The 27,928-nt window shown below is 43.2% G+C and overlaps 1 protein-coding gene across 1 annotated transcript in view; it reads right to left on the bottom strand.

Moving 5' to 3' along the window:
• ME1 (malic enzyme 1, NADP(+)-dependent, cytosolic) overlaps positions 1-27,928 on the bottom strand; it is a gene marked incomplete at its 5' end in the record, with an annotated part of 142,150 nt that overhangs the window by 73,796 nt on the left and 40,426 nt on the right. The window lies entirely within an intron of this gene.

Below are 27,928 nucleotides of genomic sequence, written 5' to 3'. Positions count from 1 at the left end.
ACCAGGGAGTGGGCGTGAAAATTCCTTTTGCTTTCCATTATACCAATCGGGGTTGGCACAGGCGCACTATATCCCAGAGGTGTGATGCACAGAGACCACGAAGAAGATACTCTAAGCTTCTCTTCTCCCCCCCCTGTATTGAATGTGGTGGTGTCAGACTCCTGTAACAATCAGAATCAATGACTTCCTTCTTCAGAAGGAAAGTTTATTGATACAGTATTGGCAGGGCATCTCTACTTCAGATTCTGTGTTAAGACTAAAGCATAAAGCACGGGGTGAATAGATATACAGGGTTCAAAGGGGTGATTGAACCAATCAAGGAGTAAGAAGGGGCCCACCAGAAAATAACGCCCCGCATTCCCAGAGAAGATGTTACAGCTAGGAACCAAGGTCAGATACATAAAACATTTAGATAAGAGAGCACCACCCAGACAGCAAAAGAACAGAAACAAAAACATTCCAAGCAGCGCCACCCACCCCCCATACCAGACCCTATGGCAGCGAGCTGACAGGTGGAGGGGACAAAGTCACAGTTCACCTGGGGTGCCAAAAAACCTTTGGGCTATCCCTGGTTGAGCTTGATGCTTCAAAGTGAAACATGAAAGTCATAATGAGTAGGGACAATACACTATACAAACAACTAAACAGAATCCTCTCCACTATCACAGAGAGTCCTGGGGACTCTTCTTTACCTTGCCTTCACTGTGGCTTACTAAGCTTGGTTCCAAAAATCTTGCCTTATGAGTGAGCAGTTCCCCAGGAACAGCAAAGTGGTAGGGATGCAGTGGAAAGGGGAAATTGCTCAAAACTGCCTTTCCTCTCTTCAAGCCTGCACTATATTATATTCCACAGTAACACAGTAACATGGAGGGAATGTCAAAATTAAAATTCTGTTACTTAAAATTTAGCAGACAGATGTCCAAAACACCCCAAATACACTAAAAAAAGGTATAAAAACAATGCACCTTTCATGATATTACCAAGCTCTGCAACATAGCCCAAGCCAAACCATATATGCAACAGAACTGGCAACTAGGGCTGAATCTTACAGAAATCTAATATTACGTATTAATTATTTTGTTCATTATCTATAGTTTGAGGCATGTTATTGCCTGATTTGATCCTCTCTTCCCTTTTTCCTATCCCCTCATTTCCTTTAGATTTTTTTTCACTTGGTAAGCCATTTTTGACAGAGGTCTTCTAAACATTTTATAAAATTCCTAATAAATGTTTTGATACTATATTAACAATAATATTAACAACAATTGCATTTTTGTCACAATACAGTTTTAGCTTGCTATAATGAAAGGTAGCAGAGGAATACTGAAGTCAATTTTGGCTTAAGGAACAAATTAAATTAGCACCGTATGCTCTATAACAATCATGAGATTTTTGGAGAAATAAGATTGAAACTGGGAAAGGTTTGGTTTGGGGGATTTCCATGCCAGAAAGCACTTGCAATTATCTTTTTATCTCTTGAGCAAAGTAATGCTTAATAGTAATATTATATATGCTATTATAATATTATATGTCAATGGAAATTAAAAATAGTAGATACTTTGTACAGCTGGATTGCAAAAGTGGACACTGGCATTCTGATGTGTTTTACAGCACTGCCATCTTGATTTCTTACCATGCCATGCCAAATTTTAATGGTCATCTCAACTGTGAATAAGCAGCAGGACTGCTTAATAAAAACTATCACACTGCTATAAAAATACAGACAAAGACCTTTCAGTGTTTAACAACCCATGCACTCTCCCCTTCTTGTGTAATGCATGGCCAGCAGACCTCACAGATGGGCTATTCTGTTCCTTGGCACAGAGAAGGAGGTTTAGACTTGGCACATTTAGGCACGAGACTGCCAAAATCAGTTATGATCACATGCAAAGCTGAGTAGAAAACTGTGGCCTAGAATTAAATGCCTTGGCTGGGAGGGCGGGGTATAAATTAGAAAAATAGATAAATAAAAATAAATAAATAAAACTATATACGTTTAAACTGGCCTCCTAAATTAAGAATACTACTTCATATTAGAATAACCAGTTCAGTTAAACTACCATTCTGTTCAGTTTCTTAACTGCAAAAGTGTAGCTGTATTGATCTGTTGTAGAAAAAAAGAAGTCCACTGGCACCTTAAAGATTAACAACATATACGAGCTTTTGCGAGTCACAGCTTACTTCTTCACATATGTGAACTTCAGATACTGCTCACGTATACACATATGTTTAGTTCACAAGAGCTTGTACTGAAAATAGGGTTACCAGGCTGTGCCAGCAACCAGCAGGAACTTCAGGGGTGGAACAGAGTTTCCTGGCCCAAAAAATATCTAGCTGTCCTCAACCAGAGCCAGGGCTTTTTCGGTCCTGGCTCTGACCTGGTGGAATTCTCTGCCGAACAACATCTGTACCCTGCGGGACCTAGTTCAGTTCTGCAGGGCTTGTAGGGTTGCCAGATCTGGGCTAATACCTGGAGACATTGGGGATGGATCCAGGAGAGGGTGAGGTTTGGGGAGGGGAAGGGCCTCAGCATGGTACAATGCCATAGAGTCCACCCTTCAAAGCAGCCATTTTCTCCAGGGGAGCTGATCTCTGTCAGCTGGAGATGAGTTGTAAAAGCGGGAGATCTCCAGACCCCACCTGGAGGCTGAAGCAACCCGAGCTGCAGTGTTAGGAGAGTCTAGTAACAAATAAATATACACTGCGACTTCCGATTGATGGTGACACGCAGGCAGATGCATCTCCCGGACGTCCTGGGGATGCAATCTGCACACCAGCGTGTAGGAGGGGGTGCGACGGGTCACGACCCCCCCGGAGCCTTGGCAAAAGGCTCCTAGCCAGGGGGCTTTTGAGGGGCGACCTCTTCGATGGCACGATGCAAGAGAATTGAGGCACTCCTCCGCCCCGAAGATCCTGCCACTGAGTGACCGCATGGTACGAGTGCTGCTGACCGGGACAAGCGTCGGAGATCAGGGGGCAAAAACCAATGCCGAGCGAGGCAGGTTGGCCAACAACGAACTGTGAGTCGGGTTGAAGCGAGCATGAAGAAATGATTCCCTGGAAGGAACGGTGCTACAAGCTGCTCCTGAGCCGTCCGATTCCACTTCGCTTCTTTGGGGTCCCTTTGCTCAGCAAGGGGCTCCGCTCTACTTCCTGAAGGGAAGAAGAGCAGCAAGGGGATTTTTCAGTCACCCCCGACGACAGGCAATCATGGGGGTGTGGCCGTTCCGCCCCTAAGCAGGAGCGAAGAAGCGGAGAAAACATGGCTTTCATGATTTTCTTAGTAGCGACCAACCTTTTTAACTTATATAGCTCATGAAACAAGAAACATATTGCAATGAAGATATTATACTGTGTATAATCAAGTTAAAAATGAGTCATTTGGGACTTTAGTACCCCCAAGAATTAAATCCAATGATAAGAAAATGGCTTGGAAGTGTTTGGAGAAGAAATCTGTGTGAAAATGGTGGGGGTAAGAAAAATATTTACTATCCTGTTTGAACTGCTATCATTTGCGGGATAGTTAAACATGTTTGAGCTCTTATTGTTGGTTGGAATTTTAAATTTGAAGATCAGTCGGATGGCAACTAAGGGAAAATACGTGCAAAAGCTTGTTGGCAATTGAAAGTATAGGTGTGGCTGCATTGTAAAATGGAGCTGGAAGCTGATAATGAAGAGCTAGACCCAGATACTCTAGTTTGTAACCTTACTTGGGAACAACTTTGAAATTTCTTCCAGAAGGAAATTATGCAAGCGGTAAAAAATGCCTGTAATAATATGGTTGAAAATTACAGAAATACAAGTCCAAACACAAGGAAAAGAGGAGACTGTGTTCAAGGTTCTCATAACTTGGTTGAGGACTCCGAGTATTCTCAGGAGGAGGAGAGAGAGCCACTGGCTAATCAGTTGGTATATACGGAAAGAGAGACCTTGGAGATTAATGCAACTCCAAGATATGGCTAAAAAGAAACAAAAAACTCTATTTCTGGAAAAAAAGATAATGAAAAGCCATCCATCAAAAGTACGAGGGAGAAAAAAGAATGAGAATGAAAAGCGGAAAAGAGGAGAAAAGGATGGTGTAAAGAATTCCAATGTGAATAAAAGACTGAAAACTGGCTATCTGAAACATGGGAAAAAAGATTTGGACCGTAAAAGTTATGAGTACAAAAATGCAAGGCATCTTAAGGAGATTGAAAACAAAAAGGAGTTTACTGAAAGATGGGGAAGAAGGAAGAGGCAAAAGCTATGTTTGGTTTTGGTACAACTTTTGTTTTCTTATTGGGTATAAATGGTCTTTGAAAATAAAAGGACAGATATCTATTACTATTGTGGAAGGGGGGAAAAAGATAGATAATTTGTAAATTAGTAAATGGTGGGAAATTATGCTTATTTGGGTGGATCACTTTGCTCATGTTACTGAGAACACAGCTGGGGGAACCAGCATAGGACAAGAAGGAAGAAGAAGAAAGCAAATCGGATGGCGAGTTAGGCTCAGTGTCTTCTGACGAGGACTCTCTCTCTGAAAAGGGGGAGGCGGCCCCCAAAAGTCCATATAAATTGAGGATAAGAAAATATAAGAGAAAATAAAGGCTGAAGGACTCTGAATGTGCCTGAAAATCTAGAAGTAACTTTGGGATGCTCTGATGGTTTCATTTAACAGATAAATGGATGGTTAAAAGATAAATAACTTAGCATAACCGACTAGGTTCAATGTATTATTAGCATGTATTATTGAAATAAGCTGATGTATTGATTTCCTACTCTTGGGGGTTTAGTCAATAGTGGGTTTCTTTTCTTTCTCCTTAGAGGTACTCTCCCTTCCCTTATTTTCAGTTGTAGTTTGTAGTGATGTAAAAAACCAATAAAAAACTCCCCATAGGGGGAGGCAAAAAACCCCCACAAAAAACAAATAAATATACACTGCAAAAACCTTTTAACAAACGAATGTGTTCTATTTATGGTCATCATTTAGTAAAGTGCATAGTGTATCATTATTTCATCCTAGTCAGGTATAAATATTCATTACATTCAATAAGCAATAATATTCAGTACATACAGATTGCTACCAGACAATTTTGCATCAGTGTTTGTTTTTTAATTATCTGCCCATTCAGACTGGCTGCAGGTAACGACAGTCACAAGCAAAAGGCCTCTTGCCATAGCCATAGCTGGAGGCCTGGCAGCCCTAACGGAAATATACCTTGTTAATCCTTAAGGTGCCACTGAACTTTTGTTTCAGTTTCTTAACTATTCTTGTATGGCATCTATAGTACTTTAAAACTTTGGATGTTATGTAAATTACTATGGATCAAATGATTATTGAAATATCAAGTTTTATGGTTGCTTCTCTTAATACTGCTCCTTTTTTGCAGGTGAAGTCCCTTGCACCTATTGATTTTGAAACAAAATAAGTTTATGCTAGATACAGTATTTATTGTTTTAAATTAATGCTGATTAATGGCCTTATTTTGAAAAGTATCAAATTTTAATTTATGACTACTCATTGCTTATGAAAATAAGCCCTTGAGACTACCAGAGCAGGATAAAAATTATGTTTCTCCAGGGTATGGTTTTGGACCTAAGCCAAACATGTCTACATCTTGAAGACTGAATGTTAAGAGAGTTTTTAAAAAGTGTGGATTAGTAAATCAAAACATATTTCCTTCTGCTTTTGATACATGAAATATTTCTTAGATGCTGTCATAGGTATTTCAGTATATACCCAAAATTTGTGAAACTCCAGGGGAGGGAAAGCCCCAGGAACATAACAACTCTTGCCCAAGGTTCTGTCTTCAGTTGATGCCTGGGAAGGCCAAAAGAAGGACTACTCGTCAGTGAGGAAGGAAACAACAGTGTCCTTCCCTTTTTTTCAGCAACCACAGACTGCCTGCAGGTAGGGTCTAAGGACAGCCTTTGGTTGTCACAAAGTCAGCAGAGGTGAAGTCCCTTGGGCTCACATGTTTTTTTTCTTCCTCTCTTGCATTAATTCTCTCTGCCTCCCATTTTCATCTCATGGGGTGGGTGGTAACCATGGTTTAATCTAAACAACACTCCATAAATCCATTAAACAGGTGGACATGCAACTGCCCTCGCAATTGCCCGTGCCTTGCCTCCCCAATACAAAGCATCATTACCCTCCACTGACATGGATAACAACAGGGTTGCCAACTCTAGATTGGGAAATTCCTGAAGATTTCAGGATGGATTGGGGGTGGGGAGGGGGAGGGGAGGGATCTCAGCTGAGTATAACAATTCTGTCCAGCCTTCAAAGCAGCCATTTTCTCCAGGGAACTGATCTCTATTGTCTGGCGCTCGCTTGTAATTCCAGGAGATCTCCAGGTCCCACCTGAAGGTAGGCTTGCCATCCTCCAGGCGGGGCCTTGTATTTTCAGATAATTAAAATTGCCTTCCAGATTACAGAGACCAATTCTACCAGAGGAAATAACAGCTTCAGAAGGTAGGCTATCGCTATCACATCCCCTCACCTCCCCAAACTCCATGCTCCTCAGGCACCACCCCAAAGTCTCCAGAAAGTTCCCTAGCCGTAATTGGCTGCCCTACAGACTGAGTTCTCTGTGCACAGAACTTGGAGGGAAGGTCTTCTGTGTCTCCTTGCCAGGCGTTTGTGAGGCTCTGCTTCTACCTTCTGCAAAAGATCAATGCAAGTGCAAAAAAGACACCTTCCTTTTCCTCTGAAGTTTATTCACAGGTGGTGGTGGGGGGCCCTGTTTTCACTCTCTTCCCACTAGGTTTTTACAGAAGGAAGCAGAAACAATGTTTTAACCATCACTATTGTGTTACAGCTGCACTAAGCCTGTGAAATGGGGGGGAGGGGGGCGGAGGATTGAAACCAGAATATCTCTGGGAATCAGATAGTCAGCTTCTGTGAAAGGAGAAAGTTTGCAGGGCTGATTTTTAGTCTCTTTCCCCCAACAACCACATGTACTCCCAGAAAAGAAAAACTACTGTTGAAGAACAGAGGACCCTCCAAAAGAATACACCACACAGCACAAGAGGCTGCAGCAGGAAGGGCAAAATCAGATGAAATCACATATACCGCCCACACACTCTTGCACAAACAAACCAAGCTCCATGAATCAACCACAAGCTGCAGGCTCTTGTACTTCATGGCATACTGTTGCGGAGGATTTCCAATTATCAGTAACAACTTTTCAAGGGACAGTAATGTTCCATAAGGTGCCTATAAGCATTGTCAATTAGCATGTAATTATGGGACTTCTATACCAAAATAGAGCTAAGAGTCTCAGCAATTTGGGGGAGGGAGCAGGGCGGGCATCATGTTGGGACATAGTGTCACTTCTGGTGAAACCAGAAGTAACATCATGATATTTGGGACAGTGCTCTAGGATTTGCAAAAACTCTGTGATTAACCATTGAGTTTATGGTAAATCCTAGTGCCCCCCGCCCCATCATGACAAAAACAGACATCATGGTAAAACCCAGAAGCAATGTCGCATGCCAGCATGATGCTAGGAGCCCCCCCCCCCCCCAATTTTTCAACAAATAGGCTTTCAGGTGTTAGTGGACAACATCAGGGTTTGCTGGGAGGTCTCCTGCAAAAAGGAGACCTGGCAAGCCTTACAGTAATTATATTTATTTTCTGTTTGTACTATGAAAAAGAAATAAAATTTGTTAGATAGAACAAAATAATCTCTGGTGGTACTCTGTTACTGCAAGATATTTATGTGATTTAATTTTCACAGACTTCTGGAACCAGAACCTTGCTATTATTTTTTAAATCCATCTTTTTTCCATTAGTGGGATATGATGTCATTTGATATCCTTTGTTTCTGGAGGAATATAAGCACATCAGAATTTTCCTACAGAAAAGTTCAGTGAACCTGTCACTGAACTAATTAAATAATCTAATTTAAAGTAAAACTCCTAATATTATTATATGCAATCTTTACTCAGTTTCAGAACTTTACAATCATACCAGTACAGGAACGTTTTGATATTTTATTCCTTCAGCTGTTTTGATCAGTACCAAAACAAAAGGCTAATTCTAATTTCCTCTGCTTTCATAGCCAAAAAAAAGGGTGTTTTAGTTAATTTTAATACTCTCCTTTTTAAGATGTACCAATGTTTTAAATACAAATTCAAATCACTGGTAAGAGACTTCAGTAAGGAAAAATATCTTGATTAAAATACCTTCTCCCTGCAGTGGTCTGGAAAGATGTGGAATAACTGTAGTTATCTGTTTAGAAAGGCTTCTCTCTAGGGACTGAATTAATGAGATTCTGGAAGTGCATTCAGTCTAGTAGATGTGAAAGTTATCCAACGTTGTTCAAGTAGAACAATTTTACTGACATGCAGTTCCATTCAGGATCTCATGCTTTATTACTTTTATACACAAAACTAGGAAAACAGCCAATTTTATATTGCCAAGACTGTTGTGCCTTCATCCAGAAAGCATTTAAACATCCCTTTATTTCTGGCATTAAATGAAACAGTAATAATTACTAAATATTACTACAATTCTATAAACTTCCGGCTAACCAAAAATAAATGGACTACCACCCCAAGGGCCTAAGGGACATTCAGGTATCACAAACATTTTAAAATCCTGTATTTATTCATGTCTAAAATGAATGTTGTAAAATAAACTTATAATTTAACAACACAGACTGCATTTAGACCAGCTTGGGTTTGTGACAAAGTAGTCTTATAATGGTAGGGCTGCCAAGTGGGGGCGGGGGGTGGGTAAACCCCCGCTTTGGAGGCTCGATTTCCGCCACCGCGGGGGGAAATGTTAAATGCTGCCACCACTTCCTAGAGGGACAGTGAGACCCCTCTGGCTGATTTCCCCACCTTGACCTTTGGGCGCCCCCTGGAGAGTTGGCAACCCCTCAGATACAAGCTCGTTTGTGTTCCCTGGCCTCTCTTTGCCCCTGGTAACGTGCAGAGCAGGGAGGGCTATGTGGTTAAGGCACACCAGGCTTTTTAAACTAAAAAATGAAGATTTATTTAACTATATACAGGTTAGGCATGAAAATAAACACAGGCACTTCAACATAACCTGGGCACAGAAATTAAACAGGATCGAAACGCAATTCCTCTGCCCCTACACACCCCTCTCTACAGGGAGGTATGGCAGCTCCATTGTTCCCTATGGAGTACCCCCCCTCCCATGTAAAGAACTACCAGGCTGGCATCCATTTTAAGGCCTGGCAGCCATTTCGTCACACCAACCATGGAACATTTCCTACTTCTCCATCCGAGTGCTTTCCATATGAGGAATTGCTAGATCACTATAGTGCTATAACATTATATCGATCTATTGCAACAATAAGGGGAAATGGGCAACCTCTGCCTTTCTCCTTATAATTGTACAACAAAATGAGCTAGGGGCTTAAAAAAAAAAGCTGAGTGCTAGTAAATTGTTGCAATAGATGATGTCATAACACAACAGAGATCTGTAAAGCAAAAAAAGGCTACCACTGTGGGGGGGGGGGACAGCACATATGTGGGTGGGACCTGCAATAATGCACACCTTCCCACACACATGACAATCAAAAGTGCGCTGACTACAATCTTTCCAAAAAGACCATACCAAACCAGGATTGGGAAATACAGCGGCAAAGGGAGGAAAACAGAGAAGCAGTACAAAAGGAGGACAACATCCTGGGGGTGTTCCTGAAAACTACAGTGCTGTAAGGGAGCCAAGGCAGAGCCAAATATCCATGTGGAAAGAACCTACTTGCAAATGACTGCATCAAGTTCCTATTTTTTTTCATGTACAAAATAATATTCCATAACATTTCATTTCAGAGACACTTGTGGCACCTTAATGACAAACACACTTATTGTGGCATAACATTTCACAAACCAGAGCCCCACTTTGTCAGATGCATGAAATGCTTGAACACTCAGAAACCAGTAAGAGACCATTTAAAATACAATAATACGATCGAAGGTTACAGTACTTCAGAGGAAGAATTTCAAAGGGGTAAACCCAGAGAGAAATCCCTGAATTGGAATTCATATGGAGATTTGACACTTTCTGTTCATATTATTGCTTGCATTATTGTACTCCTAGTTATTCAATGTCCTATATTGTACAACTGCATTTTCCCCTCTGTCTGTACTCTGTAATCCACTTTGAGTCTCACTGAGAAAGGCAGGCTATGATTAACTGAAATAAATATTCAGATTTGACACTTTCAGTGTTGGACTCAACAGAGGCTGGGAGTGGTCAACTCACCACAGAAAGCAATTGTCCTCTTTTCAGGTTTATGCACTTTGTTCAGATTCATCCTACTTTGCTAATTCACCAACAGTTTGGAATGGTCTCCACACAAGACCTGACTGACTTTTTTCCCCTCTTGGTTGCCTCTACAATTTTTTCCTCACATGGCAGCAGGAAGCCCCGTCAATAAGCAAGAGCATCCTGTTCACTCATCTGGTTTCTTTTCTGCTCTCCTTTGAGCCAGAGAAAATAAACAACTCATTTTCTCCGGCTCAAAGGGGAACTGGCAGGGCGTCTGCAGGCAGAGCATGCACACTGTAGCGTTATAGCATGGCTCAGTCAGGAAGGGGACGTCCTGGGCCCATGGGGCGGGTGGGCACCAGATTCACCATTACATCTTCAATTTTGCTTAGGCATGGCAGATGTAAGGGGGTGGGATGGAGGTGGCAGAAGCAAGCGGAACAAGAACAGGGCATGTGGATGCTGTTTCTGCCTATTCTCTCCCCACTTGCAGCTGCTGCCATGGCTCATTTGAGCATCCCTGTGTAGATGCCACCCTTTTTTTCATTTGTGCTCTGCAATCTAATACACCCAGATTCTGGAATGTTGAGCCTTCTGTCCTCTCTTTATAATAACTCTTGAACTTCTTTTCTCCTGCTGTCTGTAGAGGGTTTGTGAATCTATCAATTTATTATAACACTCCCTGCATTTGATGAAGTTGGCTCTAGCTCATGCCACAATCAAACCTCTGTTCCTCAAGGGATGCAAAACCGGCCATGCAACATCTTGGAGGGGACTTCCTGTAAATTTGAGGTGCATTGATAGCTATCTTGAAATGAACAGCCTTTTATTTGCCAGACTCCTCTTACTAAAGGATGTCCCATGTTTTAGGAGTTTGCCCTTCTGTTTCATGGAACATAACGGGCATTCCTTGTTTCAAAACCCAAAATCTTTAAGTAACATCAAGATACAATGACTTGGATAAGTCCATAGAATAAAAGCAACTTTGCAAATTTCACGTTTTGAACATTTTGATATGGCTGCTCTATTTTCAAGTACGTTGCCATCTTGCATTTCTTTGTAGCAGCGTAACTTTGTCCAGAACAGTTTAAAATGTACGTTTTGCCTGAAATTTCATTACTGTGTGACATGAGGAGGCAATACTTCTCAAAGGACAGTGTTTCAGAGACATCCAAAATAACCACTTATACTTGGCAGGTTGTACAGTCTCCCCATTTCATTAGAAATCTGCCTTAATATTACTGTTGCTTCGTTAATTAACATGTTGTTAATGGCTCATTTGAGAGACAGAAAAACATATAATGAAGAAAAGTAAACAATATAAGCTCGCTTTCGACATTTTTGACCATACAGTCAAGTTGCCTGAATGGTGCCCAGCAGTGGTGACAGGACTGTATCAGTTGAAAGACCAAATAGTAGCTATATAAAGATAAGGAGACCTGACACTAAAAGGAAGGTAGGAAGGTAAGTAGACAGATAGTTTAGATAGTTAATTGATCAAGGGGAGAGAAAAGAGAAACACAACATGTGGAATAACAAATTTAGAGTCCAGTGGCACCTTTAAGACCAACAAAGGTTTATTGAAGGTATGACCTTTCTTGTGCACGCACAATTTATTGAATACATTAGAATGGCAGCCAAGGTTCAAACATATAGCCAGGGAATGATCAGCATATTAACATGCAACATGATGATGATCAAGATATGCAAAGTGACACTAAGTAACAATCTAAGTTTACAGGGTCAACAGATGTAAAGCAATAAATGTCAAACTAGCAGATAAATGTGTAAGGGTGGGTTCAGACTGGCCGTTTAGTCCGCTGTTGGCACGCTTCAGTAATGGATTTTATATCCACGTTCACACACCCAACATCTGCGCACTGTCCCCAGCCGTCACTTTCCAGCTTAACCCCCCTTTAAAATGGAGTATTTTGTTACCAGGTCCCCAAGTGGTGTTTTCCTGATTCTCCAGTTCTACCTGCACTTTTCTGACGTCTGATCGCTCCTGCGGTGTTGAGCCACTTCCGGTTTAAACCCCCTCCCCGCTCGAAAGCTGCCTGAGGCTTCCACTTTCCGCCCGCCATTTTTTTTAATGTGTTGGCGGTGTGCGCATAGGCAGAGCTCCACCACCATGTATAGAAAACCGACATTTAAACGGTCACTTGTTTTAGCGTTTAGATGAGTTCGGGATCTCACGGAGGCCATTTTTGGGTCAAACATTTAAAGGGAAGTCTTTGTTGGAGGGGTTGGATTGATTCACCCTGGTGGTTCTGCGCATGCGCCATGATAGTTTCCCCCCTTCTACGGAGAGGCGTCTATGCGCATGCGCAAACTGAGGGGGGGATTTTTAAAACGCCAACACATGCTCCTGCGCATCAGTAGTGTAGATGCCAGGGAGCGACGTGACTGCGTGGTGAGGTGGGATAAGGGAGGTAAGTGTGATCGTGATTATCCAGATCAAATATAATCCAGTTATAACCGGAGCAGTTTAACCCACTCTCAGGGTAGGGTCAGACGGTGTGCTGGGAGCAGTTTAAATTGCTCCAGTCCCAATGTGTGTTTTTTGTAACCTGGAGAATTGTGATCACAATCACCTCCTTGTTCCGGATCGCTGCGCAGCCACATCGCTCCCTGCTGTCCACACGTGGGAGCGTGCGTCGGTGTGTTGTTGTTTTTCTCTCAGTTTGGGTATGCGCACAGGCGGCAATCTGTAGAATTAAATTTTTTGCGTGTGCGCAGAACAGCAATTTCCACTTCAACCCAACACTTCCCCTTAAAACTTTAAAGGAACACTTCCCTTTAAACTTTTACCCCGAAATTGGCCTCAGTGAGATGCCATTAGCATTAAATAAAAGCCTTAAACTAGGCACCGTTTAAAAACTTTGTTTTTGTTAACGCCAGGGCGAAGCTTCGCCCAAGCACACATCGCCAACGCTTTAAAAAAAAAAAGGACGAAAAGCGGAAGCCTCAGGCTTCCAAGCAGAAGTGGCTCGACACCGCAGGAGCGATCAGACATCAGAGCTGGAGAATCAGGAAAACACTACTTGGGGACCTGGTAACAAAATACTCCGTTTTAAGGGGGGGGTTGAGCTGGAAAGTGACGGCTGGGAACGGTGCACAGATGTTGGGTGTGTGAACGTGGATATAAAATCTGTTACTGAAGTGTGCCGAAAGCGGACTAAACGGCCCGTCTGAATGCACCCTAAAGGTATCTTTTCTAATTGTGGGAAGTGACTGGGAATCTTTATTCTCCCCTGTCAGGCATGGAGGGCACTCAACATCTCTCTCACTCATACACACACAAAGTTATCTGAACTTTTAAGAGAGCCAGCATAGCAATATGAAAGAGTTACTATAAACCAAACTGCAGAAACTCTCTGAAGTTTTTCATTTAATGTTTTCTGCTGGTAGCTTTTATGAATACAATCACATCAACTGAACATAAGACACTGACTGGAATGATAGAAGCAGAATTAATAACAGTGTAGCAGCAATCATTGGGACAGCAGCATATGTGGCTAGAGATCTGAGTCAGAACCACCATACATATTTGTGAGTTATTCTGCAGTATTTAAATTAATAGCAGATGTCAGTGGAAAGAAGTCTGGTTTCTCTCTGGTTTCTCTCTTACATGTGATGTATTAATCACTATACCCTATAATAAACTAAAAAGATAACATCTTGCTGAGTCCTTCATATTCAGCTAATTATGTTTTTCACTTCTGCATCATTCTGGGGTTAATTCAACTGAGGATTAAAAGTGCTGAAAGGAGCTAGCTTCACTCTGACATGTCCATTTTGCACAATCTTCATTGTGGAATACAAGGTACAAGAACAAGTCCATTTCCAGGACCTACTGTAACATACTGGATTACCTTCTGAGGTAATTTTGTAAATGTTACTCAACCATTCCTGGAGAGAAAAAACAGAAATTTGGGGGAAATGCACCATTTATAACTAGGGATGTGCACGAACTGGGAAAATGGAGGTTCATCCCCGTTTGTGGGATTATACAAACCATGAACCTTCAAGAACCTCCCCAGTTAACAAAGCGGTTCATTCATGATGCAATAGGGGGAGGAAATCTGAGATCTTCCCTCCTTTCTGCTGGGGGTGGCTCCCCAAGGACAGCACAAGGGAAGGGGGGAAGATCTTACAAAAGCCATTTAAAGGGAACTTCCCCTTAAATGGCTTTTGTAAATTGTGCCCCGTGCAAGTGAAGTCCAAGCAGCGAGTTAACCCAGAATTCAGTGAACTCACTGCTTAGACTTCCCTCGTATGCAGCGTGGCTTGCAGAAACCATTTAAAGGGAACATTCACCCAGAAGTCTATTCCCCGTTGCTTTGCCAGTTAACTGTTTGTTAGCACGTCTGCCACACAAACCCCAACACGAACTACACAAACCTCTGCAAAAAAACATGGAGGGTTGTGGGAAGTTTGTTGCAGGTGCAATCGCATGGCCCTTGGCTCACGAACCACAAACCAGGCAATACTTGTCACAAAATCAGGTTTGTGATGAGATTTGTACCCATCCTATTTACAACTTACTTAGCTTAAAAAATTGCAGTATTTGACAAATTTATGGAATTTATAACTTTTAAATTTCATAGTTTTGTACAAGTAAAATTGCAAATATACTAAATACTTGAGAGAAAACTGCAAGCTGATGCACCCTATAGTGTCTTAGCACATTTTTGCTATCGGGTTAGAGAGCTAAATTCACAATGAAACTTTCAGTTTTCCTCAGAGACTGTGCTGCAATTTCTTCCCCACCACTTTCTGATCTTTTTTTGTCCCTCCCTCAAGGTAGGGCTATAAACTACTTTTTACCCAGTGTGTGGGTAACTGTCACAGTGGTTTGAGGAAGAGATGAAAAGGTCAACCACAACAGCTCAAAAGGACAACAGAAGATACAAGTGGAGACCCGCAAGAAACTTGCGGGATGGTTATCCTATTCCTCACACGTTTGCTTCCTCCTGTCTCCCCCTACCTCTCCAAAGAGGTAGAACTTAATAATATCTCCCATGCTTTCAACCTTTCCTGGAATAATATCCACCGCCCCAGTAGATGGATCCTGAAAAATCCCTTAGTTGGTCATACTTGTTTTATACGACAGGGAGCTCCTTTTAACATTTCAGTGGGAGCCCTAGATTGTGAAGAAGGATGGTTCTGTAATGGCACCCAGCCTAAAGCCTATATTAATTTTGCTAATCCGAATGTCACCCAAGCCCCACCTTATGTTAATATGAGTCGTTTACAAGTCCTATGGGACAACCCCTGTAGCACTTCTAAAGAATGGAGAGCTCCAGACTCCTTATACTGGATATGTGGTTCAGCTGCCTATGCAACCCTGCCCCTTACATGGAATGGTGCTTGTATATTAGGTACTATAAAACCTAGCTTTTTCCTCCTACCCCTCACTGTCGGAGAAAGGTTAGGAGTCCCAGTATATGATGAGTTAGGACGCTCAAAGCGAGAAATACGGGGATTAGCTGTAGGTAACTGGAAAGATGATGAATGGCCTCCAGAACGTATTATTCAAGTATATGGTCCAGCTACCTGGGCAGCTGATGGTACATATGGTTATAGAACCCCCATTTATATGCTAAATCGAATAATTAGACTACAAGCGGTTTTAGAAATCATAACTAATGAAACTTCCCTGGCTCTGTCTGTATTAGCCGAAACCAACACACAACTTCGCACTGCTGTTTACCAGAACCGACTTGCCTTAGATTTCTTATTAGCAACTGAAGGAGGAGTTTGTGGAAAGTTTAACCTTTCAAATTGTTGTTTACAGATTGATGACAATGGTAAAGCTATTGAACAGATTACAGAACATATGCGTAATTTAGCCCATGTCCCAGTCCAAACCTGGACAGGAATAGATACTGAAGATTGGTTCGGAAACATACTTGGAGATTGGAAACGTATATTGTTCTTAATAGCTTTAGCCTTTGGTGGTTTGTTACTTCTCCCTTGTTTGATACCTTTGGTTAAGAATGTAGCTACCAAAACAGTTAATGCAATGTTAGCTCACAATGATACTGTTAAACTTTTATATTTGGTTACTGCTAAAAGGAACAGGTTGAACACTAATGCATAAATTCTTCCACAGGTTAAAGAAGAAAAGTACTGTTAGTTACTGTATACTCTCCAGGCAAGGAATAAATGCTATGCCATGTTATTGGTCGGTCTCTCTCTCTGTCCCAGAGAAAGGACCGAAAGGGGGGCATGAAGTAGGCATTTATTATTCCTTGCCCATATAAGGGGATAGTTGCTGTTCATGTTCCAGTCATAAGGGGGCAGAAGTGAGCTTGTTTGGTTTGGGCGGGAAAAGTAAGCCTAGTCAATGGAAAATTCCACTCTGGTGATGTAAATGATGACGTGTAACCTTGTTGCAGTATAAAAGCCTGGAGCCTGCATTGCTCTGGGTTCAGTCTGTTTAAAGCGTGCTTCGCTGACTGAACCGGCGCCAATAAAGTTCTTCTCCTTCTGTTGATCTGGTGGTCTGTGCTTGGGCTTAGGCCCCTTTCTCCGTGCTACATTTCTGGTTCCCTGACCGGGAAAGGGGGGAGCACCCAACCAAGGCCGGGTTGTTGGGGCCCTCCTGAGCCACGATTTTGAAGAGAACCGCACTGACTGAGGACTGTTTGGCGGCAAAGGCGCCATTTTCGATTTCGAAAAGCCGATCATTCACTCCTCTCCAGGGCTGGTTCTCACCAAAGTCGCTTGCTCAGTGAACTCAGCCAGGAGGAGAACATCAGGGGAAGACTCCGGAGTCCAGTCTGGTCAGAGTCAGGTCAGTATTAATCGGTATCGGTCCCCTTCAGTTGAAGGGAAGAGGAAGCCTGATCACCTTCCTATCGGGTCAGTTTCTGTCAGGCAGGCTAGGAAAGCCTTGGCTTTCCTATGATCAGGGTGGGATCTGTGTTGAAGTGAATGCATGGTGTGTGAGTGTGAAAAGGCGGACTCCCGTAATAGGAGAAAGTCAAATTGAATTGTGGTCACCTCAAGCTCGCATTTCTCAGTCGAGAGATCGCATCTGAGTCGGGTACAGGTGGAAGCATTTGTGGTTAAGGTCTCCCTTTTATGTGTCTAGGAGCAGTGGACCCCTTACCACTCTCCCTGTTTACCCCACCCTCTGTATACCCAGCTGTCTGTCTTTTGTCTGTTCAAAATGGGAGGGAGTCAGGCAAAGCCCAAAACCCCTCTTCAGTTTATGCTCAAGCACTTTGAAGAAATTTTTGGCACAGCCACTCATGGCGTAGTTTTAAATCCAGTCTGTCTGCAGACATTTTGTGAGGTAAACTGGCCTGCGTTTACAGTGGGATGGCCACCAGAGGGCTCCATGGATCTCTCTCTGCTACACAGAGTCTATCTGGCAGCTACGGATCCCCAAGAGGACCATTCCGATCAGCAGCTCCATTATGTCTACTGCTGGTATGAATATGTGAGGAAAAATCCTTCCAAGGCCAAGCGATTTAAAACCCGACAGGGCTCTGCCCCAGCAGCCAACCAGCCTATAGTTTGCCCAACACCAGGAACTATGCCAGCAATTTGTCCAACCCTGAATACCCCAGAAAGCAGGCCCCAAGGCCCCCAAGTGACTTGCCCGCCACCGGAGGATGATTGGCCCCCACCATACTCTGCTGGGCCATTGCCACCGCCTCCTCTTCCAACTCCGCCCCCAGAAGCAAGAGTGACTAGATCACAGACTGCGCAGGCCCGTGCCGCCCAAGAACTTGCAGCCCAGGAGCAGCTTCAGGAACTGCAAATCAGTGAAGCGCTTAGCCCTTCAGTGCCAGTCTCCACCATTTATCCATCCTTAGTGGACTGTTTGGCTACTGCCTCTGCTCCTGAACCTGAGACCCCTGTCACTCCCATACCTAAGACAGTCCTTAAGAAAAATCCGACAACAGGGACCTGGAGCCCCGCCACTCATTGGAGTCCTACATCAGGACTCAGTGAAATGAACCCTTTTAAAGTGCCTGTAGGCAAATCTCAGGAAACTGGCAATTTAGCAACAGTCTGCCCTCTCCGTCAAGTTCCAGCAGGAGCGGATGGGATTATGAGATGGGTCTATTCTCCTTTCAGTACTGTCGATCTCTGTAATTGGAGAACACAGACGACCCCATATAGTGAAGACCCCCGACCCATGACAGATCTGTTTACAACAATTATGGCTACACATGCCCCTACCTGGCGAGATTGTAGCCAGTTACTTACTGCTTTATTAACTTCAGAAGAGAAGCGGAAAGTCATGGCAGCTGCTAAGAAAACTGTTGAAAACAGAGTCCCTGCTGACCAACAGCCTAATGCAGCTGACTGGGTTCGTGCCCGCTTCCCAGATATAGACCCAAATTGGGACCCCAATGTAGATGCAGATAGAGGAAGATCAGAGGAATACCGAACTGCCATCCTCTTAGGTCTCCAGGAAGCAGGAAAGAAGCCCATGAATATGGCTAAATTGAGGGAGGTCATTCAAGAGCCAACTGAGCCACCCTATACCTTCCTTGAAAGACTGTACAAGGCTTACCGCCTCTACACTCCTTTTGACCCAGAGGAAGAAGCAAACCGTACAATGGTGAATGCATCTTTTGTTAGCCAGGCTGCACCTGACATTAGACGCAAATTACAGAAGTTAGAAGGGTTCCAAGGGATGAACGTGTCCCAATTAATTGAGGTGGCCCAGAAGGTTTTTGTGAATAGAGATAAAGAAGAGAAGAAAGAAGAAGAAGCTAAGCATAGACGAAAGGCAGCAATTTTAGCAGCAGTGATCCAAGGCCATGAGTATGACCGCCCGTCCCCAACATCCAACCTTGAGCCCCGTGGTCCTAGAACCCTAGGCCGGGACCAATGTGCATACTGTAGAGCGGATGGCCACTGGAAAAACGAATGTCCGAACCGCCAGTCCAGACTCCGGGGGAGGGGAGGATCTAGAGGCCAAGGAAGAGGACAGAGCTTTAACCACCTTCCAAGAGGGCAAGTTAATGAAAGCCGGTACAGCCGCACCTACCCTGCAGGGAAGTCGGAAGATGGCTTTGTTGGTATGGCCGGAATGAACTATGATGATTAGGGGCGACCGGGCTCTGTCAATTGTGGCCCTCGGGAGCCCTTGGTCCGCTTAAATATTGAAGGAAATCCTGTTGATTTCATGTTAGACACGGGGGCTGAAGTATCCATTGTAACGACACCCATTGCTCCGCCCACTAAAGATAGCCTAACAGTTGTAGGCATGGCAGGGAAGAAACTTGCTCTCCCATACCTCCAATCAAGAACCTGTTCTCTAGGAGGTCACCGGGTCACCCACCGTTTTCTCTTAAATCCCAGCTGTCCGATTAATTTGCTTGGGAGAGATCTTTTATCTAAAATGCGTGCCTCCATAACCTTTGATACTCCGGATGGCTCAGCACTTCTGTCCTTACCTCCAGAGACTCAAACTTCACTAGTGTGTTGTAATTTAGAGGTTGATGCTACAGAAGAGTGGCGACTTCCTGAGGTCCTAATGGGATGTGGATTTAGAAGACACCCTGATGGTGACCCTGAAGAAGTCCAGTATCAGACTGATAAAGATGCTTTTTATGACAAGGAAAAGGTGCAGGATAAATTGTACTACCGAAATGAAGTGCCAACTGTATGGGCAGAAGATAATCCCCCAGGCTTTGCTAAACACCAACCTCCTGTAGTTGTGGTCCTTAAACCTACTGCCAATCCAGTGAGAGAGCGTCAATACCCTATTCGTGAAGATGCCCGAAGAGTGTTAACCAAACACTTTCAGAGACTCCTGAAAGATGGCATCCTGATCCCCTGTGAATCTGCCTGGAATACTCCGATCCTTCCAGTACCTAAGCCTTCTCCAGACCCCAAGAATCCTGATTACCGCCCAGTCCAAGACCTGAGGGCAGTGAATACTCAAGTAGAAGCTATCCACCCTGTAGTGCCAAATCCCTATACAATCCTGACTCTGATTCCATCCACGGCTGCATGGTTTACTGTCTTGGATTTGAAAGATGCGTTCTTCAGTATTGGACTTCACCACCAGTCCAGAGACATCTTTGCCTTCGAATGGAGAGCCCCTGGAGCCTCCAGCCCATGTCAGTACACTTGGACTCGTTTGCCCCAAGGCTACAAAAATTCTCCTTCATTGTTTGGACAGGCCCTCGGTAAAGACTTAGAGAACTTTGACACCCAAGAAGGGGTCCTTACCTTAATCCAATATGTGGATGACTTGTTACTTTGTGCCCCTGACCCTCATCGATGTTCCCAGGGCACCCTTAACCTTCTCCGTCTCCTTGATGCCTGTGGCTATAAAGTCTCATTCAAGAAGGCCCAGATCTGCTTAACTCGAGTCCAGTTCCTAGGATTTGAAATCTCTAAGAATCAACGGTCTCTCAGTAATGCAAGGAAAGAAACTGTGTGCCAGATACCTCTACCCCAGAGTCGCAAAGAGCTACGAGGCTTCTTAGGTGCAGCTAGCTACTGTCGGTTATGGATTCCCTCCTTTGCTCTTTTGGCCAAACCCTTATATGAAGCTACCAAAGGGGGGACACAGGAACCTTTTGTCTGGGGCCCAGATCAAGATGTTGCCTTTAGGACCCTGAAACAACGGCTCATTGAGGCTCCTGCCTTAGGACTGCCAGATCCAGAAAAACCTTTTTCCCTTTGCGTAGATGAGAAGCAAAGTGTTGCTTTAGGTGTCCTTCTCCAGAAACTTGGGACTCACAATCGGCCTGTGGCCTACCTTAGCCAAAACCTGGATGCTGTAGAAGCCGGTCTGCCCCCTTGCTTACGTGCTGTTGCTGCCTGCTGTAGACTTATTGAAGCAGCAAACAAATTCACCTGGGGAGCCCCACTCACAGTGTTTGTATCACACGGAGTTAAGACCATTTTAGAAGCTCGTGGTCACAAATATCTGACAGTTTCACGTATGGCCAGGTACCAAGCAGTTCTCCTCGAGAACCCAGGTGTATCTCTAGCTCCTGTCATCAACATAAATCCAGCCACCTTGTTGCCAGTACCATGTGAAGATGTTGAGCATGATTGCCTAGTAACCACTGACCAGCTGTTTGCATCTCGTCTTGACCTTCGTGACCAACCCCTTCAGCAGCCAGACTTAATATTGTACTGTGATGGTAGCAGTTTCATCAACCCTCAAGGACGTCGCAAAGCAGGCTATGCTGTTGTAGATGACCATCAGGTGATACAAGCAGAATCTCTACCCGTTGGAACATCTGCTCAACTAGCAGAAATAATAGCCCTGACAGTTGCCCTACATCTAAGCAAGAATGCAGCTGCAAATATATTCACCGATTCAATGTTTGCTTTCAAGGCAGCCCATGCACATGGAATGCTGTGGCAACACCGAGGATTTATTACAGCCGCTGGAAAGGATATCAAATATGGGCCAAATCTTCGTCTTCTGCTAGAAGCCATCAATCTGCCAACTAAGATTGCAATAATCCACTGTCGAGGACATCAACGGAAGTCTGACCCAATTGCAGAAGGAAATGGTCGTGCTGATAAAGCAGCTAAGGAAGCAGCAGAAGGAAAACTTTGTCTCCGCACTCTAGTTCCTAGTCCGTCAGTCTTAGCCTGTCCTGTCTTCCCCACTCCAGTCTCAGCTTGGACGCCTCGTTACACCAAACATGAAGACTACCTCTGTGACCAGCAATCAGCAAAAAAGAATGAGGAAGGTTGGTGGATCTTGCCAACAGGAAAAATTTGGATTCCAGCCTCCTTAGGCTATGAAATAATGAAAGCCCTTCATGCTAATACCCATTATGGATCTTCCAGTCTTGTTAAAGCCTTAGACCGCTGGGCTCATCTGGAACGGAAGACAGCATTAGCAGACCTCGTGTGCCGTCAGTGTGTTACCTGTGCCCGAAACAATCCTAGAGAAGGTCCCCGACGACCTCCAGGAATCAATACCCCAGGACCAGCCCCAATGACTTCGCTTGTTGTTGATTTCACCGAGATGCCAAAAGTTGGTCGTCATCACTACCTGTTGGTGTTTGTCTGTACGCATACTGGATGGATAGAAGCGTTTCCAACTGCCACTGAAAAGGCCTCAGAAGTTGCCCGAGCCATGTTAAGGGATCTAATTCCAAGATTCGGATTACCTACCTGGGTTTCCTCTGATAATGGACCAGCCTTCATCTCTGAATTAACTCAGCAAGTTGCCAAAGCCTTAGGAATCATCTGGAAATTACACTGTGCCTATCGTCCCCAGAGTTCAGGAGCAGTAGAACGAGCTAATAGAACTCTTAAAGCCTCCTTGCGGAAGTTCACCCAAGAGACTGAACAGCCATGGCCTAAGATTCTACCTCTAGTGTTATTCCGACTGCACTGCCTCCCTTCCAAACGAACTTCAGTTTCTCCTTATGAGGCAATGTTTGGCCGTCCTCCCCCACTGACCATGGGAGTTCATACCGATGCTTATGGGTTTCATCAGTTAATCACCTCAGCAGAATTACAAGCCCTTGGACGACAAGTTGAGAAACTCCAAAGACATTACTCTGCCTGTCTCCCAGTTCCCTTGTTTGATTCTGTGTGTCATGTCAGTCCTGGAGATTCAGTATGGGTTAAAAATTGGAGACCAGAGCCCTTAGGGCCAAGGTGGGAGGGACCTTTCACTGTTTTACTCAGTTCCCCTACAGCTGTGAAGGTCGTTGAGAGGAAACCCTGGATCCACTGGACGAATTTGAAGCTTGCCCATACTAGATGGACTGCTGAGCCAGGATCTAATCCTACTACTGTGAAGCTTAGACGTGTCGTGCCCAGTAATCCAGCAAGCTCTGCTTCTCTTGGGCCCACGCCCCAAGAGGACACAGCTGAAGATTGACTCCAGAACCCCTGCTGAGACCTACCGGAAACGGTCTCCCTGCGCACGGGTGAAAAATCAGACCTTCGTTGGAGCATCAGGCCCTGCTCTAGTCACACCGGAAGCTGACTAGTCGACGCACAGGCCCAAGATGTGGATGCTTCTGTTAAATTGTGTTTTTGTACCTTCTATGATCTGCATCCCAGTTATGGGGTTTCCTGCTTGTACCTCTTGCATTACTTCCACTTTTCGTGAAGGTCAAGTCTCACAAACCCTCATTTATCATTCTGACTTTGATTGTATTTCGTCTGTAGTTACCCAATGTTCTCATGAGGGCATAAGTTACAGTGTTTGTGTAAATCAAGGGAAATTTATGTGCTTTCGACCCCAGTCCAATGTGACTCGGGCCCGTATTAATGTTTATGCTTATATTAGTGGATGGTACACAAGTCCTGATACTTTCACCTCTTCCCTTTTAGCGTCCAATGTCACTTCCCAGTCTAGTCAAAGTATGCAAGTCTGTTTTGACATATGTCATGCCATCTCTCGAAGTCGAAAGTATAGTGCAGGGGAAATTAGACAAACGTGTGGAGGGCTAGCTAAAGAGCAGAGCTATGCCAAAGAAGGGAAAATGTTTCTGTCATCAACTTATGAACTTGAAGCACAAGTCTGGTATGTCTCTAATGATGGTAATATCTCAGATGGACCTCAAGGTGGAATAGTGGGAGGAGGGAAAGCCCACCCGTACTTTAAGTTATCCCAGGGAACTAGTCTAACCCCTTGCAGCCATAACCACTGCACTCCCTTGTGCTTACATTTCCGAGCATCCGAGAACCAGGGAAGAAAGAAACTGATGTATGGGGTTGGCATAGATATTGGTGGTCGAAAAAGTCCATACGGACGCATTGTCATAGAAACTATTAGTTCAAAAATCCAAAGCACTGAAATGAAGATTGGTTTGGAAACATACTTGGAGATTGGAAACGTATATTGTTCTTAATAGCTTTAGCCTTTGGTGGTTTGTTACTTCTCCCTTGTTTGATACCTTTGGTTAAGAATGTAGCTACCAAAACAGTTAATGCAATGTTAGCTCACAATGATACTGTTAAACTTTTATATTTGGTTACTGCTAAAAGGAACAGGTTGAACACTAATGCATAAATTCTTCCACAGGTTAAAGAAGAAAAGTACTGTTAGTTACTGTATACTCTCCAGGCAAGGAATAAATGCTATGCCATGTTATTGGTCGGTCTCTCTCTCTGTCCCAGAGAAAGGACCGAAAGGGGGGAATGAAGTAGGCATTTATTATTCCTTGCCCATATAAGGGGATAGTTGCTGTTCATGTTCCAGTCATAAGGGGGCAGAAGTGAGCTTGTGTAGTTTGGGAGGGAAAAGTAAGCCTAGTCAATGGAAAATTCCACTCTGGTGATGTAAATGATGACGTGTAACCTTGTTGCAGTATAAAAGCCTGGAGCCTGCATTGCTCTGGGTTCAGTCTGTTTAAAGCGTGCTTCGCTGACTGAACCGGCGCCAATAAAGTTCTTCTCCTTCTGTTGATCTGGTGGTCTGTGCTTGGGCTTAGGCCCCTTTCTCCGTGCTACACCTGAAGGGATTTTTTTTACTTCTTGGATTTTTCTGCAGACACAGGAAGTCTACTGACTATGTTGGAAAAGCTGTTGGGGGAGAGTGAGCTTCCTGTCAGTGGAAATAAGTATCCGCACAAGGCGCCCTCTGTTGGAATTAGTATATAGATGTTTGTTTGTTTGTTTGTTTATGTATACATTTGATTTCTAGCCTGCCCTTCCCTGCACTGCAGGGCTGAAGGGGGGGGGTTACATCATAATAAATAGTTAAAAATTTAACTTTACCGCATTAAACTTAACTTTACAATATTAAAATAAACATTTAATCAGCATTGACATTTTAAAAAACCCAATGTGTTACAGCTGATAATGCTGAGAAGCAATGAAACCCCTGGGTGCTTCTGTCATGAAGATCACGTATCCTTCTAGGTGCAGAGATACATCTTGGATTTAAGAGCTCTATATGTCTCCAGCATGCCCACTTTGTATTTAAATGCATTTCACTCAAATATAAAATATTTCATAGGCATTTTCTGCAGCACTCCCCCAAAATTTCCAATTTTTCCATTGGAAAAATTGAGAAAATGGCCTTGGGAAAAACCGGGGACGAACGGACATGTTTTTTTCAAATTTTTCCATTTTTTTCCTGGAGTTTCACATCTCTAGTCCCAGTTTAAAAATACAATGCTAGGTTATATTACTCTAATGGTTAGATCATTAGCCAAATTACATTTGTAACAAATACTTGACAGGGAATTAAACAAATTAAAAGAAAGCTGCTTCCTTCACCAGTTACTTCCTGAACCTGAAATGTAAACAGCAATCATGTTTCAACCTCGATTGGCTTATTTTCTTCTTATTAAGTGAAAGCCAACATTTGTCCCTCCCGGATATCACCTTGCAAATGAAAGGGCAAGTTATACCTTATGTATAAAACCACTGTTACAGAACTAAGATTGAAAGAAAAGTTGATTTAGGATGTACACTAGCTGATTTATATGTTTCTTTTACATTAGACTAAATATGAATGTTCATAGGAAAAAATTAATTTTAAAGCCAAAATAAACTTCACCCCTTGGAAATCCCAATACAGTTTTAGGGAAAGCACTTTCTCATCCTGCCAACCTAGCAGTTCGAAAGCAAGAAATTGCAAGTAGATAAATAGGTACCACTTCGGTGGGAAGGTAACAGCGTTCCGTGCACCTTGGTGTTTAGTCATGCCGGCCACATGACCACGGAAACGTCTTCGGACAGCGCTGGCTCTTCGGCTTTGAAACGGAGATGAGCACCGCAACCCTAGAGTCGGATTCGACTGGCTTTTGAGCAAGGGAACCTTTACCTTTACCTTTACATGCCCCTGAGGCATGTTATAATTATTGTTTATACACATGATTACGTAATTTGCTGTTCTGTGTTGCACACTGAGAAAATAAAAACTAATCCCGTTATCAGAAATTAAGTAAATTGCATTCAGTGTAGAATAATGTTTTAATCATGAATTCGGTTTTCAAATTATGCTGGTTTATTATAATATTGGAGGCAAATATTGGAGGCAAATTAAAGGAAAATTATTCAAAGGCTGCACTTTATCAGTTTAACAGAATAAGATAAATGTGAGAATATTTCTAAAACAAATGTTTTTGCTGGCTTTGGAGTTATTTGATTACAACCTCTCTAATGTTTATGAAGCCAACCCTTTTTCTACAGGAATGATTCTGAACAGCTCAGTCTTATGCAAAATGCTTCTGATATGAGGTGGGAAGGACCAATGGTTCATAAGGCTGAACCACTTCACCTTTTATAACTTACTACTTGCTTCTATGGGTCCCTCCTTGCTCCTTCCTGCATTCTGCTTTTGGTTTACTTAGAAGAAAGCTCAATCCCGTCTGTATCCTTCTGTTACATAAATTGCTCTCCTATGAACATGAAGGCACAAAGGATCCTGTCTCAAAGCCACTGGATGGACTAAATGATTCTCAGTCTTTTGCAAGACCCGGAGTTCTGTGGTTCTTTAGTAAGTCAACCAAGACAATGTTCCATATTCTTGTTGTTGTTGTTGTTGTTCAGTCGCACAGTCGAGTCCGACTCTTCGCGACCCCATGGACCAGATCACGCCAGGTCTTCCTGTCTTCTGCCGTCCTCTGAAGTTTGCTCAATATTCTACACTCCATGTAAAAGCTGTGATAATGTTCATCAATGGGTATATAAGACTTATTTGTCCCAAGCCACTGAAAACATACAAGTTAATGAAAGGAATGACATAGCTAATTTGATAAGACATTTATGAAAATGGGAAATCACAGTGCAACATTTCTTCATTGGTTTCTCACGAGATTACCTTAAACCCAAATGAACACCTTTATGATCAGATACATCATATTTGTATCTGAGCATTCATTTATGCTCCATTACAAAAACAATGTAACGTACAACTTACCACTGACTCCAGACTAATACCTAATGTCCCTAACATATAATAAATTAGGAAGTCAGTTTAGGATTTATGACATTACATCACTATGTCAGCTAATTGCAGAATGCAAGCAGCTGGATCATATTTTAAAACCCGATTTGGAAAATATACCAAAACAGCTGCACTTGGTAAATTTAGTCTGCAAATACTGTCCTTTAAAAATATTTTCCATCCATAATTTACAGCAGCTTCTGTGGTCTCCTGGCAAGCTCTTTAAAAAAAAAAAAAGTTCAATACTGAGTAGTCAGTTTGGCTTACGACCAGAAGATGCTAAACTTCTGCCAGTATGACTACTCTAATGTTGCTCTGTAACACTGCTGTGAGGAAACAGCATTGAATCATTATATATATTGCAAAGAACAGCTCTGTCAGCGATTAACTTGCTTTTAAAAGACCTAATGCTAACACATATTCTTGCAATCTACCATGGATGTACTTGCCTGATAAAACCTGTGTAAGGCAAATAAATATTCCTAGTGGCACAAGTGGGAAAACTCCCTCACATTTTCAGTACTGAGTTAGGCCCAAAAATACATGTGCAAATGACAATATGCTGGCTTCTTGAAAAGCAACCATAAGGAGGCAGAGACATACTTGATGGTTCTAGGGAAGCAAGGGAATATTAAGAAACAGCCAAAAGAGCCCTGCAGCAAGCCACAGGTACAAACTCCAGTGGGCCAGTACAGCTTCTATGTTTGGATTTGGATATGAATAGGTCATTGGGATTTGTGAGCCTTGGTAACAGATAAAACTATGTGAGTATAAATGTGCCATTTGAAGAGTGAAGCTATGTGCGCTTTGGCAGTAGAAGCCCAGCT

This window comes from Gekko japonicus, unplaced genomic scaffold (assembly GCF_001447785.1).
Source record: "Gekko japonicus isolate JY-2015 unplaced genomic scaffold, Gekko_japonicus_V1.1 scaffold2587, whole genome shotgun sequence".
NCBI classification, from domain to species: Eukaryota; Metazoa; Chordata; class Lepidosauria; order Squamata; family Gekkonidae; genus Gekko; species Gekko japonicus.
This window is presented reverse-complemented; position numbering and strand designations above follow the sequence as displayed.